Source organism: Engystomops pustulosus, chromosome 5 (assembly GCF_040894005.1).
Source record: "Engystomops pustulosus chromosome 5, aEngPut4.maternal, whole genome shotgun sequence".
In the NCBI taxonomy this organism is placed as follows: domain Eukaryota; kingdom Metazoa; phylum Chordata; class Amphibia; order Anura; family Leptodactylidae; genus Engystomops; species Engystomops pustulosus.
The window spans coordinates 88,933,029-88,948,364 of NC_092415.1; the positions used below are offsets into that span (position 1 = coordinate 88,933,029).

Sequence of the window (15,336 nt, forward strand, 5' to 3'; positions counted from 1 at the left end):
CCTAAGTGCCCTTAGCTTATGACACAACCAAGAAGTGCCAGCCAACTTCAGGATAAACTAAGATGATTTTATAAGAAGGGCTGATGCCTCTTAGTAATTATTATAATAGTGCAATGTATAAAAACAGCACCAGAACCAAGATTAATACATACATAAAGCAATGAGTTCTATATAGAAATACAGAACCAGAACTGTGCTCTGTACAGAAATATTGCATCGGAACCAAGGTCTGTACTGAATAACTGCACCAGGACAGAGCACTGTACAAAAACATGGCACCAGAAAAAGGGTTGATAAACACATAAATGCAGTATCCCAAATTATTTATGTATTTACATATATACAGTATCACAAAAATGAATAAATACATATCCCTTGTAATGAATAAATAAATGCTGTTCCCCCATGGTAATCAATACTGTGCCCATCTAGTAAATTCATAAACAGTGTGCCCCCTGTAGTACATTTATAAACACTATGTTGCCTGAAGTAAATTCAGAAACATTAACCGCCATGCAGTAAATTTGGAAACATTGGGGGAGATGTATTAATTTGTCAAACTTTAGGCAGAGTAGAACCAGATAGTTCTCTGCTGTACCAGATGAATCTCTTTGTCAAAGACAGGTAAGTCCTACATTGTACTTCCTACTCGTATATGTTGGTTAAGTTTGCTGCTCCAGAATATTGAATTTTCTGGCCTATGGCTATTTCCTGTGAGATTACGTCCCCTTTTTGCCAAGGACATGCAAAAATTTCTTTATAAATGGCCCAAAACCTTCAATATATGTGGCGCATATAGGCAAATATATATGCATATATGCAAATGAAAATTACTCCAGAGTTCTGGTATGCACAGATGGATACCTCTACCCTATCATGCTTCCTGTAGTGAATTCAGAAACATTAAGCCCACTGTCATAAATTTATGTAAATTTATGCTGCCGACCACCAGCTTCTGGTGACCGCAGCGTGATGCATCATTGCACGCTGTATCATAGAGAGGTCACAGCACAGGAGCTCATAGCAGCAGTCCTGTACAGTATTCTTGTTATCAATAACATCCACAGATGCTATCAATTCTCATAGTAAACATACCTACCTGCATCAAATGACCGGGACCCCGGGTGGTCAAACGTCCCTTTCTATGTTAAAAATGGCTCTTAGCAGATGTAGAACATCAGCATTATTAGGGCTTATTCACACAATTCAAATTAGCTCAGTGATTTGTAACCACAACAAAGCCTAGATCACATATATATGTATATATATAAAATGCTTTATATTTCTTGGGGATTTTCTGCATCCACTGTTTCAATATACAGTTCTGTTGCAAAAAAATTACCAAGCGTGCAACATATGAATAAGGCCTTAGTTTTTCCATAAAATCCTCATTTGTCTTCTCATTCTCAATACAGAACAAAAATGTGTGCTGTCATATTGAAGATACTTTTGCAGCAGTTGCATTTTCTCATTAATTTTCCTTATAAATGGAAGGAACATGATGTACATTTATTAGCAAGTAGATTAAACGCTGTCTGCCACCACTACCTCCAGGCACTGGACTATCATGTTTGTAACAAGCAAAATAAATTAAATTGGAATGTGCACAAAAAAAAGAAATGAGAAATGTAATATTTGTATTACAGTATGTTTTCCACTGATTTTATGCCATATAAGCAGTCTATATTTATATGTGCATGTATGGGACGAGGTCCCCATTCCTGAGCCGTATAATGATACTTGTTATTTGGAACAACCTTTTAAAGAGGACCTGTCACCCCATTTATCGGCACTAAAGTAAGCAGCTCCTAGTGAACGATCAAACGCCCCAGTGTTAGAGTGATAGCGTTACTGGAACCCCCCCCCCCCCCCCCCCGCTATCACTCTAACACTGCGGCGTTTGATCAAGCACTAGCAGCTCCTAGTGCTGATAAATGGGGTGACAGGTCCTCTTTAAGACAATTTAACTCTATATTGATTTAGGATTATTTCTTATTCCTCTTCTTGGCAATAGTGTTGTACAGTAGTGGATTATAATATAAGCGGTTTTGATGTGGTTTAGGTGCATGTTCTTAATTAAACAGGTGAAAGACATGAACTGAACAGATGAATTTTATTTTGAAGGGGAAACATGTTCAATAAATGTTGACTTAATATCATTCACTTGGTAAAATAAGAATCTGCACCTTACATAACCTCCCTCTATCAGCCCCTGGCAACAGTGGGAATGCAGTGTCTACGTGAGTGAAGAAGGTGCAAGTGCAGTGTCCGGGTTAGGGGTGGCTGCAAGATTATGCCAGACACTGCTGAGGTGTCACCATGTGTTGCTGCTCTCAGGAAGGGTTGGTAAGGCATGGTGCGCACAAATGGGAAGTAAGTCTAGAGAGTCAGGGTCTGCAGTGAACAGTTACTTTCTTTACTGAAGGAATTCAGGAACAAAGCAATACAAACAAAACATAGGGCTGACTTCTTCAATCTCCTCCCTGGGAGAAGAAGGGTTCTATTCGGAGGAAAGGCCTAGGCTAGCTGTCTCTCTCTTTCTCAGAAGGCTGACACCCTGGTCAAAGGCTAAGAACCTACGGTCTATGGCAGAGTATCCTCTTCTTCTGGTTGCTCAGGTAGACTGGCAGTCTTTTTCTCCAAAATCTATACCCTAACTGCAAGACACTAAGAACTGGGATTGCTCTCCTTACTAACTTCTACCAGGGTAGGAGTGGTTACATTTCAGTACAAAAACAATGACCAAGCATAGAGTCTCCATAATTTTCTATAGCAGCAAGATTTTAAACAACTTTCTAGACAGCACCTGTCATTCTAAAGGTCAAGCTTTCTGCTTGACTGGTAAACAAATCTGTTTTTGTTCTGCAAAACAATCTATACTTTAGCTGTGGAAAAAACTGACTTCTCTTGGAGTAAGAGACTCAAACATATTGCTGTTCACATGTAGCAATGTGTTTGAATAACTGACAAAAATATATTTGGCTACCTGTTCTTTAAAGTTTCACCTATTTAATTATTATGGTAGAATTTTAATTTGCTATCCACTTGAAGTTGGAAAATAATTTCTATGGGATATAGTGAAAAAACAGTGAAACAAAACATGACATCAAATATTTGTTTGTGTAAGGAAGACAACTTAGAGGACAATAAATCGTCGCTTAATATCTAGCAGTTTATGAATGTTCAGAAATTTTTCCTATATTATTTAAAGTGTATCTAAGATTTTGTGTAATACTTTTATTGGCTTCATGACTTATTAACAAAGTCTTTCAGATGTTCTGTTACATATAATCACAGTAGAACATACTGTCTCTACACAGTTGAATGCTTATGCTATTAATTTACTGCGAGATAAGAAATGCCTCATTCTCATATCTGATGAAATGTAGATTTCATTTGCAGATCAGCACCAAGCTATGATCTGATTTCTCAGGAGGTAATTGGTATAAAGCAGACCTTCATCTTGGCACATTCCACTCCACAAGCTATTTAGTATTTTATTATAAAATAGATCATTTCACACACAAAAAATGTACATTGCAGTAAAAAGACTTTGACTGAATGAATTTTACAAAATGGGCTTTTATTCCTTTGTTGTCAATTTATCAGTTTATTAAGCATTAGTTTATAAATGCAGATTTAACTTGAAGTAGTTTTCCAGCTTAATAATATTGATGACCTATCCAAAGGATATGCCATTAATATTAAATTAGTGAAGGTCCAACATTTAGGAATCCCACCATTCAGTTGATTCTGCATGCTTCTATTGTAGGAATAACAGCCCTCAGGCTGCCAGAATATGCTGAGCAATGGGGGTCCTGAGAAGACTACCATGGACCAAACTTCACAAGTTAAATTTTTTTAATGGTTTGATATTTATTGCCCATATATGTACCAGAACCAAGCTTTTTAGGAATGTAGGGGGTCCCCACCAAGCGATTTGTTTTCACCCATGCTCCAAAACATACTGGTAGGTTGCTTAGATCGTGAGCCACCATGGGGACAGGGGCTGATTCGGCTCGCTCAGTGTAGTGCTGCGGAATATATTGGCACCACATAAATAAAGGGATTATTATTATTTGGTTACATACTACCGTACATATGCTTTTCTGTAATACAATCTAGACTAGAAGGCAATTGCTGGTTAACTCTCAAATTTCTGTAGCATTTTTGTAGTCTTCGATTCCAGAGATACTTGTGCTCTTTAGCCACTTTTTAAGAATGTAGATACCCACTGTGAATTCCCTGTTGTTTGTGGGTGGAAGCCATGACAAGAATTGGCTTGCTGTTAAATAATGTTCATTACCTATTTCATATATGTCCTTGCTTTCAGGTCATAGGAGTAGAGCATAAGAGGAGCATAATACAATGACATTTGTGTGTTTCGTCAAGAAGGGGGTCCATCGGGTTAATGAAGCATAATAATATTCATTCATCATGTAATAGAGTCCAATGGTAGGTCCTATTCAGTGATTATCTCTGTATGCAAATTAATACAGGTGAAGCTGTCAATCACTGATAGAAACCTCTACAAATCATATACTACATATACAACATATTTGTTGCAAAAATGTATGTAGATACAAAAATCGTTATCAAATATCTAATAGAAGAATTATTTGGATATGATGCAGAAGTTTGCTGTATACAGATGCTTGAAGCAAATGTTTTAGTTGCCAAAATTATTAATTTTGTGTGTGACAAAATTAGCTCCTCTCAAGATGCAAGGACTAGATTTAGTATAGACTATATCTAACCCATTTTGGTACTAACAGTGTCTCAGTTGTGGTAAAAAGATGCTTTGACAGACAAAAACTGACACTTGCTTTCCCTGCATCTTCCCCTATATTCCCTAAATGCGGAATTAATAGAATTTACAGTACTGATCCTAACATGAGCAACTTGGTCTGGAATATTGGGATCTGGATATAAATAAAAGGGAAACAAAACCAAATGAAACTAGAAAAGACAGCCATGCGCAAAATCAATGCCGCAAACAAAGGGTCGTATTCCATTGTTCGCTTCCCGGCAAACATGGGAGTGGTGAGTTTCACTCACCCGCCCATGTCCATTCCAAGTGCTTGGCCGTGCAGCAAATCCTTGCAGGATCGGAACTGTTTCAGAACTTGCTGCTTGGCAGCCCCTCATGGTCACGGTGCGGTAGGACATTTTGTGCTGCTACCTCACGACCCTCGTTTGCGGTCATGTGGCTGAGATCTAAGGAATTAAATTATCCTGGATTATTAGCCTTAATACACAGGGACAACAAAGTTGAAGTAACTACACAGGACTGGATTAAACATACACAGCATAGACTGCAGAAATATTTTAATCCATGAGGTCTCAGTTAAGAGACTATCAGCACAGATCATGTGACTGGTGGATGGTTTATGTTGAAGGTTTTTGCCACAACAACCTATTGTTTGAAAATTGATGTCAAAGAAGGAAATTTGTAGCAGTAAGGTGCAAGAGCCTTAGTAAATGTAGGCCTATGAGTCAAATAAAGGAGTTCTGTCATAGCCATAAATTCCAATATACATATGGGCAGATTTTCTTTCTAAGGAAGTAGTTGGATTAAGTGATGACTAAAGAATGTGAAGGGAAAACAAAATCTCTGGTACATACTATTTTTTCTAATCAGTGTCCTGCTGTGTAGTATTTTTCTACAGGTTTTTCCTCCTACTCACTTGCTATTTTTAAGTCATTATTGTCTGAAAAAATAACAGCTTGCCGTCACTAAAATAAATAAAAAAACACTTTGCAAGCTTCCTAATGACCTAAAATTGAAAAAGTACACCATTTTCATGGAAACCTCACACAGCTCTACAATCTCAGCTATTGTTTGATCATTAACCATACTCTGTAGGTCTACAGTACTGAAATTAATTGGTTATCACTGATGGGAAAACATATTGCTTGGCTAAAATAAGATTTTTCCATTATATTTTTAGTTTAGTATCAACTAAAAATACGAGTGTAGTGCAAATTTGAAATACTATATACAGTACGTGTATGATTTCCTTCCAAGTGAGCTCCTTAATTATAAAATGCCCAGAATGCTCCCTGGGATGTGGTCATATGTTAATGTCTGTGAACAGTGTAATGGTATAATAACTACTGGTAGTATTTCTATAGATATTTCTCCTTCTGAAAATCAGTTTTGCTATTTGGTCTGACATTTCATGGAATCTGCATTGAAGCTTCGCTCTACTGTTCATGTTGCTTTGGAACCCAGCAGTTTCATTCGCATCACCTGACATACCTGGTGGGGATGAGTGTTCTCTTTGGTGGGACAACCCCTTTAAATGGCTACACACTACATTATTTTAAGTAAGGCATAGTAAAAATAAATAATTGTGTTATTGAAGACCTTTACTTCCTCGCTGCTAAATGACAGATGCAAACTAGATCTCGTGAAGAAGGATAGATATAAGGATATATAGAAAATAATAATCTTTATTTATATAGCACCCTTATATTCCATAGCACTTTACAAATCATAATAGATAGATATGATGTTCCCCACCTCCTGGAAACTCTGTTAAATCCCGGCAGGAGCCAGCGCTTCACTGTGTCGGCGGGACTGTTCTACACCCACTTGGCATAGAGGTGGCGTGGAGGTGGCGCCAATAATATATTTATAGAATTATAAGAATTTATTTTTATCTTTGAAAGTTTCATTATTAACGAAGATCAATTAAAAAAAAGGAAAAGAGAAAACCTACACAGTACATTGCATATGTATACATTGCATTACAATCATGTAATGACATGTATACATATGTTTATATATAAACTGTATAATATATGTGTGTATATATATATATATATATATATATATATATATATATATATTAGTTTATGATGATATACCAGATATAAGGAGAGGCACCAACAGCAGCTACTACTCAGAGTTGGTTTGTTAGTAGCTTACTATAACTACATACTGTAGGCCTCAGATTTTGTTCTAAGGCATACCAAAGTATAGATATTTGTCTTGTTCCATTACAAACTGTAGTAACTCTGTGGTTACTAATAAATGTACATTTATTCACAATGTTTCCAGATAAACCCACCTCCATAATTTAAGTCAGATAAGCCATTCAACGTTGTATGGAGCCATGTGAGACATACAAATGTTCCACTCTTACATAGCCCATATAGTATCAAATAGTAGTTCTGCTCTTTAAGGTAATTGTTTGAAAATATCTTTTTTTATACCAGTTCCATCGATAAAACAACCTGATTTAAAGCAAGTAACTCATTAATTTTGGGGAACCCTGCACTTTACAGCTGATACCTACTATTGTTATGGGTTACATAAATTTCCACTTATGGTCAGTAACTGCTCTTCTCTAATGAGCATGTGTGGCACTGTCCAGTTTTATTTACAGTGAATTAACACTATTACTTAGTTTCATGTAATTGCAAAATTTCTTATTGTGCCTTAACATTGACGTTTCTTAAAAGAATAAAAACACTGTCTGCATGAATAAACCCCATATATAGTCATTGGGGATTCTTCATAATGTTTATTATATTCAGATTATTAGTGTCAGCCATGCAGCATACATTTGGGCTATAATGTCTATTTATGATGGAATGATCTGCATTTTAGAGTGTAGAATGTATTTGTAGGTTGTGGAAATCCACCATATATTTTACATCACCAAATGAAAGTGGCAGGTTGTTTGGATGCAACATTTGTTTCCTCTGAACGGCATGTACTACAACATGATTACGGATTATAATCCCCATATGCTGTAATATGACAGGGCTAGTTTTGACAGTCATGCAGTACAGGAGATGATGCATAATTCTCAGGGGTGCATCTGTTAAACTTGTTATGACACCCAGTAAAATGTATATCTTTTAATTCTAAAAAAAATCACCAAATGTATCATTATATTGCCTCTAGTGCTTGCAGAAATGCTGACAGATCCAGCAATTTTCTTCTGTTTTTCAGCAATTTTCATCTAAGATTGTATAAGTCAGAGATGTGTGAATAATCATCTGTGAACTATATTACTATTTTACTATTTATTTTCAGATTTGTGTATTCTGAACTTGAAGAAAATAGGTAATTAGGTAGTTAACAAGCAAGTTTGCTGTAAGACATTTATTATAATAATCATAAGCCAAGTAGTATCGCAGGCCACAGTTGAAGGGTTTATCCTTGTAGATAACATATTTTATATATAAATTATTTTAAAAAGTATACGCACCTCCAAATTTCTTCCCTCTTATCATGAAATCGGTCAGTCTCCGGTTTCAGTCTCAGGTGTCATTCTGCTCCCCGATAATGTCACAGGGAGTGATGATCTAAGCGACGATGGCAGCACCCACACACCCCCAGCTTTTTACTGCCATTGGCAGCTTTGAACCATCAAAGGGTTAACATAGCAGTGTGTTACCGGTGGGTGTTTGCATACTCTACACATTTCTGTGCCCCTCATGATAACTCTTTCTTTTTGGCTCCTAGCCAAGAAAAAGGAATATTAGCAGCACATTATTTGTGCTGTTATATATTTAGTGTGTTATGTTAAGTGCACACTGGCAATGTCATTAGCATAAAACCAGCATGGTAATGATTCTCTCAGCATCTTGTGGTTACACTACTCATATATTCTTGGTTACATATTTTATGAAGTTTTAGTGAATGATTAAGTGGGTATATTAAGATAAGTAGTGATGCTTATGTTGCAAATGTAGTAGAATTTAATTGATGAGTGTGGTTACTGTTTTCTAAAGATGAAGCTAGATGACCTGCTTTGCTATTTCATTATTAAGAAAAATATTGATACTTTTCAATATATATTATTTATTAGTATGTTTTCCAACAACAGTTTTTATCTACCATATATACTCGAGTATAAGCCAAGTTTTTCGGCACAATTTTTGTGCTGAAAATTCCCCACTCTGCTTATACTCGGGTATATAAAAAAATAAACTCAGTACTCACCATTCTGACGGCCCAAGCAGCTCCTCTTCTATCTTCATGTTCACAGCAGGTCCGTGAACATGAAGATAGAAGAGGAGCTGTCTGGTCTATCGGAATGGTGAGTACAGAGTTTATTTTTTTACGGGATGGCTATATATTACAGGGCTGGAAAGCTATATACTACAGGGGGCTGGCAGGCTATATACTACAGGGGGCTGGCTGGCTATATACTACAGGGGGCTGGCTGGCTAATTACTACAGGGGGCTGGCTATATACTACAGGGGACTGGCAGGCTATATACTAATGGGGGCTGGCTGTATACTATACTACAGAGGCTGGCATGCTACATACTGCGGAGGCTGTGACCAATGCATTTCCCACCCACGGCTAATACTCGAGTCAATAGGTTTTTCCAGCTTTCTGTATTAAAATTAGGGGTCTTGGCTTATACTTGGGTCGGCTTATACTCGAGTATATACTGTAAATAATAAACTGAAGTGAAAGTTGAAATTCATAGGAACAGTGCCTACAGGGGCTAAAGTGCTACATATTCAATCTACAACCATATATCATGTTAAAGGAATAACAACACTGTTTAATGCTTTTTCTAAAAGCATTTTTATTTAAAACATGTTATAAAGCATAGCTAAACCTTTGAAGAAATCTTTTTATTGCAGAAATAATTAGAGAAGATGATAAAAGTAAACTTGTAATATACTTTAACTGCCACTCTGTGGCTTTTTTTCGGCTTCTCCAGTGCATACAAATCACAGTAATACAAAAAGCAAACTAAAAAGTAAGTTTTTTATACCTACAGTATATTCCCCTTGTTAAATCAGCTCTCTATGGAGATAAGTATTTCCAGGGACTTTATCATGCTCCTTTATCTATGAGTTGTCAGTAGTGTAAAAGATAGAAAGCTGATTTACACAAACTGCTTAAATACTGAAGATAAGCAGGGGAAAATAAGGACATAGGAATATAATTTATTTACATTACAAAGTTTACTATTAAAATCTGCTCTTTTGATATATGCTTTTTGTTAAGGGAAAAATTAAGTCTGATCTATATGCAAGATCACATAGGTTTGGTAATAAAAAAAACGGGTTGGTTTAAGACGCGATGCCCCGAATTAAGGTTGATCCGACACAAACTGCTTAGGTTGGGAATTTTATTCGTATGGTTAATGGACTATATGTTTCGGGGGTGGTCCACCCCCTTCATAAGGTCCGTAAAAGGTACTAAACAAAATAATAAAATGTACATATATATATACACGTGTATCTATGAGGATTTAGCAGAGATGTTAGGGATCAGCAGGAGGCCATATCTAGATCAACAGGAGAATAGCTAGTGGAGAATAAAAGTGGGTCCAAATGAGTGGATTTGAGGTCTGAAATGTAATAATATATGGAAGGGGTACATAGGAACTTACTTGATCCAGAGTTAGATGGCTGTCAGTGATCTGGAATGCTTTTAAGCACGCAGGGAGAATAGTGAAACTAGGCACATGCACAGTAGGTGTATAGATCGCTAGTAGGAAGTGTTGGGACGCAGGCGCAGTGAAGGCACTAATACTGGGGAGTTAGGTGATAATGTCGGGATGTGTGTTTGTTATGGGCGCAGATATAGGGTAATGTATAGTGAGGAAAAATTAATGGAGACTGTCTTAAGAGTATAAGTAATTAGATATATATGGTGGGTATTTGATGGGCGATGTGGGGTTGTGGGAATGTATGGATATATGAATGAAAATGGGTATATGGATATATGTGGAAATATGAATATATATGAGAATGGACGAATGATGTGTAATATGATTATGTTAAAATAATGATTAGGTATGAGTGGCGAGTATTGGATGAAGGAGAGGAGATATGATGGATGTACAGAGGTATGAATGGATATGCAGTGGGTGTGCAGCGGTTAGGAAGATGACAGAAATGTAAGAGATGTTGGTGAGGTAGATGAGTGGGTTCATAGATGAATGGTAATAATGTTGTGTATAAATAATTGGTAAAATGAAAATATGATGTAAAGTAAAAAATAATAAATAAATACAAATAAACAGTAATACCATATTTGTCTTGATGTATGCACTTAAAATCACCTTATTAAAACTTACATTTATTAATAAAATTAATTACATTATTAATGTAATTATTAAGAACAAATGAAGAGTCATGAACACAGGGGTGAAGAATGAATCCAGAGTCTACAGGCTGATAACTGTGTGGAATATAACCAGAATATGTAAGGAATTCTTTAAAGGGAACCTACCACCACGAATCTACCTATAAAGGTAGATCGGGTGGTAGGTGGATGTATGGGACGTGAGGATAGCCCTTTTTAGAGCTAATCCTCACGTCCCCGCTAGCCTAGCATAAACTTTATTGCCCTAATATGTTAATTTAATTAAGCGGCTACCGGGGCGTGGAGTAGCCGGACACGAGGCTACACGGCGCGGCTACTCCACGCCCCAGTAGCTGCTTTCCCCCGCCTACCCTGTGATCTTCGGCGCGCAGCTCCTGGCAGCTGCGCGCCCTTGTCCGAGAAGCCGGAGTTCTGCGCATGCGCAGTAACTCCGGCCAAGATGCGCGATCTCGGGAACGAGGCCGGAGTTACTGCGCATGCGCAGAACTCCGGCTTCTCGGACGAGGGCGCGCAGCTGCCAGGAGCTGCGCGCCGAAGATCACAGGGTAGGCGGGGGAAAGCAGCTACTGGGGCGTGGAGTAGCCGCGCCGTGTAGCCTCGTGTCCGGCTACTCCACGCCCCGGTAGCCGCTTAATTAAATTAACATATTAGGGCAATAAAGTTTATGCTAGGCTAGCGGGGACGTGAGGATTAGCTCTAAAAAGGGCTATCCTCACGTCCCATACATCCACCTACCACCCGATCTACCTTTACAGGTAGATTCGTGGTGGTAGGTGCCCTTTAAAGATTGGTAGATTAGGGGGGGTGTGGAGTATTATTTGCTCTTATTATTTTAAGTCCGTTCAATCAGTTCGTTCAAGCCACTAGAAGTTAGGGTCTGGACAACCAGAACCAAAAGAAAAGAAAGACCAGAGGGAAAAGAGGAGGAAAACGTAACTGAAAACAAACCGTAAACAAAAATAAAAAGAAAATTTACTAACTAGATCCAACGAACAACAAAAAATAAAAATCTTCAACCTATCATCACATGAACTTGCTGTACATCTTACACCAACCAGTTTATTTTTCATTACCAAACCTATGTGATTTCCCTATCCGGATCCCGGGAAGACGCAGCACACCCAATCCATGATAACCGAGGAAAAGACTGAACCTCTGATATCTGCTTTAACGCATATGACACATGGAGCCTTAAGGTGAGCAGATATCACAGTCCCAATACAACACTTCTAAGTAATTCTAAGTAACATATTGCACTAGGGGCGCCACCTGTGTTTCTTTCTATCTCTATAAGCAAGATGTTATAGAGCTGGTTAAGCCATTCATACTTTAAACTGTTTTGTGGTAAAAACTGTAGTTTAACCTGTCATTTATCCATTTATATATCTGCTCTTTATATTTTGAGAAGTCAAAGAGGTAGTCCTATTAGTGATTGATAGCTATCACTATGTGCAAAATCATGGAGGGGGTGTCTAGATCATTAGGACTGCTCCCCTGACCTTTCAGCGGAGAGATAATTGGTTAAATAAAAAGTTATACTGAATCCTATTTCACAAAACTATATTTCAGTTTGCTCAGCTTCTTTCGTCTCAAGCATGCTGTGTGCAGATCAGACAGCATTTTCATGTAACAAGTTGCCTTTAACCCAGGCAGCCCTGTGCAGAAAGGACATTTATATTTGTCATGACAATGGGCAACTTTAAATGGCTATATCTCCGTAACCCTGGCCCCTAGAAACACAATTTTGGTGCCATATTAAACTGGAGAGTCCTCCCCACTAAATTTGTACGTACAGCTTTCTATTTCCTATTGTAACTTTAAAAGTAGATGTTATAAAAAGGAGAGACTATGTTTAATATGACACCAGAATTGTGTGTCTTGGGCTCTGGTAAAGGAGGTTAAAATGTGTCCCGCTCCAGCCTGCCAGCAGAAGGCAGAATGTAGAAGCAGCTGCAGGAAAGACTTTTTACTTTCACTTTGCACCCTCTGCATCTGTAGCTGAACATGGGAAAGGGTGATGGAATGATGACATTCAGGCACCAATAAACCTCAGTCATGAATGGGTTAAGCTTCAAGTACATGGCATAAGAGCCACATGTTAAAGTCGCCCTGATTCACTTCACCCACGTCTGAACTGTTTGATTGCAAATGGTGCATCTGCACTGAAGGGAATACTACTGATGGTCTAGCACAGTGATGGTGAACCTTTTAGAGCCCGAGTGCCCAAACTAGAACCAAACCTACTTATTTGAATGCAAAGTGCCAACATTGCAATTTAAGTGGTAACATGTTGCTCCCTGTTTTGTCAAAGCTTTTAATTGTATCAGCGTCCTGAGGGCACAAAAACCATTTCAAGAAAGAGGAGAAATTCAGATTATCATTGTAGATTCCTTCCAGGGCCCCCTGAACAGGAAGAAATGCGGGGCCCAGAGCAGGAGCTGCAATAATTAAGCAGCCTTGTCTGCACCTCCTTGCTCCTCTTATAGTCCAGGCTGCTAAGCATGTGTAGCTTTAAAATAGCACTGGTCACAGCATATCCTGGGAGGCCAGGGACATTAGGAGTTTTGAGTCCTGTCTGGAAACTCTGTGCTGGGGTGATGGCCTGGGTGCCCACAAGGAGGGCACCCGGGCCATAGGTTCATCATCACTGGTCTAGCACTTGAAGCTTATGACTTCCACTTAATACTGATTGTCTAGCAGTAGTAAATATTGGGGCACATTTACTAAGGACTTAGCATGTTCTTTTAGGTGTAAACTGCTTGCACATGTATTTAAGAAGTGTCTGTACCACAAATGTGTCGCACGCGGCGGTTTTGTGGTGCAGCTGCACTAGGCATCATGCAACACAAATTAGGGGGCGTTCTGGTGCTCAGTCGGACCATGCAACACATCTAACATGCAAACATGGGGCCAGTGCAGGGAAGCACCGGATTCATGATTTCTGCATGTTAAAGGACATCTACCACCAGTATGAAGGTTGTAAACCAAGAACAATGCCATCCTGCTGTAGACTCCCTCTCGCAGGATGTGCTCTTATTTTAGCTTCTTATGCCCTGGTATTTTACAAAAAAAGGCTTTTAAAATTCTGCAAATGAGCCTGAGGTGCTCTGGGCTCCATAGATGTTAAAGGAGCCTGGAACCCATCAGGCTCATTTGCATAATATGAAAAGCCTTTTTTTCTTAAAAACAAAGATATAAGAAGCTTTAAGAAGAGCGGATCCTGCCAGGGGGACATACACCTGCATGTAATTGTGCTTGGTTTACAATCCTTGATTCTGGTGGTAGATTTCCTTTAATGAATCTGTCACACCCAGCATTACACTTGTGCTGAGCACTTTTAGTGCAGTTTCCTACATTCTTAATAAATGTTCCCCATTGTATTAGGCTGTTCGGAGTTTGGACTTTGGTCATTTGGTCACCGTATGATAGTATGTACTCAGGGATTGTGTGGTGGTATAACTTAGTGCCTGTACAGTTTATTAGCTTTGCAGTGTAGTATGGTCGCACTATTATTTAGACAATGTCATATGAAAAGTTATTTCATTCATGTTAAGTATAGTATATTATGTGCACATCATGTTTCATAATGCTAATAACATGTGTTTATGAAATAAATGTCATCAGATTTCATCATGAGGCCTACAGTTGTGTATGTATAAGATATACTTTACCAATAAGGAGTATATGGAGTTATGAGTGACATACACGCCCTGTGTAACTTGCAATCCTGTTTATTTAGTCCACTGTATGGAAATTTCATTCAAACAGATTCTGTGCCTGTGTGACCCAGACCGGAATGAGTACTTCTGCCTTTTGGCCAGTAACCGTATGAAATACTCTTGTGTTATTCTCTCATTACCACAACAACCTGACTGAAAAAGAAGTATAGCTGCAATTTCATTATAAAAATCCCTCTAGAAGCCCATTGGCTTTGCATAGCCCATACTTTATGACATATCTAGCACTTGGTGACAATGCAAATTCTTCCAATAAGTGGTTCTGTGAATGCTCAGCAGCCTGAATGAAGGCAGTGACAGCCAGGCAGGAGTGTGCTGCAGCTCTGCAGGGATTGCAGAAAGATCAGAGCATTGATCAGAAATGGCTTAGCACGTTTTCTGCTCCTCACGCCAGCTCCTACCTCACACCGGATCTAGGAGACTAGGTACCAGTTATGACTAGAGACCTGTTGGATAATTATCTCAGGTAAATACTTAGTTTCATTCCATTTGGCAGCTATTGA

General features: G+C 38.4%; 1 protein-coding gene across 4 annotated transcripts in view; it reads left to right on the forward strand.

The window, feature by feature from the left end:
• PHACTR1 (phosphatase and actin regulator 1) overlaps positions 1 to 15,336 on the forward strand; it is a 215,192-nt gene that overhangs the window by 45,964 nt on the left and 153,892 nt on the right. Inside the window, exon 1 of one of the 4 annotated variants that reach the window (XM_072152614.1) lies at positions 15,197 to 15,299. The exons of the other annotated variants lie outside the window; for them this stretch is intronic. The gene's annotated coding sequence lies outside the window, so the exon portion shown is untranslated. Of the gene's footprint in view, positions 1 to 15,196; positions 15,300 to 15,336 lie in introns of those variants that run through there. 4 annotated transcript variants of the gene reach the window in all.